Raw genomic sequence first — 387 nt, forward strand, 5'->3', positions numbered from 1 at the left:
CTGATTCATCGTCGTCATTAGCATATCTGTCGATTGATGGTATTGGCATGATATGCCTTCTATTTCTTCTATACATATCGTTTCCACATTTTACAAGATAAGATCTATGTGGCAGTGATTTATGTATTATGCCAATTTTGTTGCACAACTTAGACATTGTATCATAGATTCTAACTTTCTGTCCATATTTAAGAGTTTCTAGAGTTTTAGAATGTTTGTTATAGTTGCGCACTTGTTTGTGCTTCAGTTCATCCTTCTTTATATTGATAATCTTTGGTTTAAGTGCAGACTTATTAACCGGAAGGTTTGATCTGATTTTTCTAGAAAACATCATTTCTGCTGGGCTAAGCCCATGCTCAAGTGGTGTAGCACGATAGACTTGCAATG

The sequence above is a fragment of the Anneissia japonica genome, unplaced genomic scaffold (genome assembly GCF_011630105.1).
Source record: "Anneissia japonica isolate Jap-2015-1 unplaced genomic scaffold, ASM1163010v1 scaffold5067_len495651_cov149, whole genome shotgun sequence".
NCBI lineage: Eukaryota > Metazoa > Echinodermata > Crinoidea > Comatulida > Comatulidae > Anneissia > Anneissia japonica.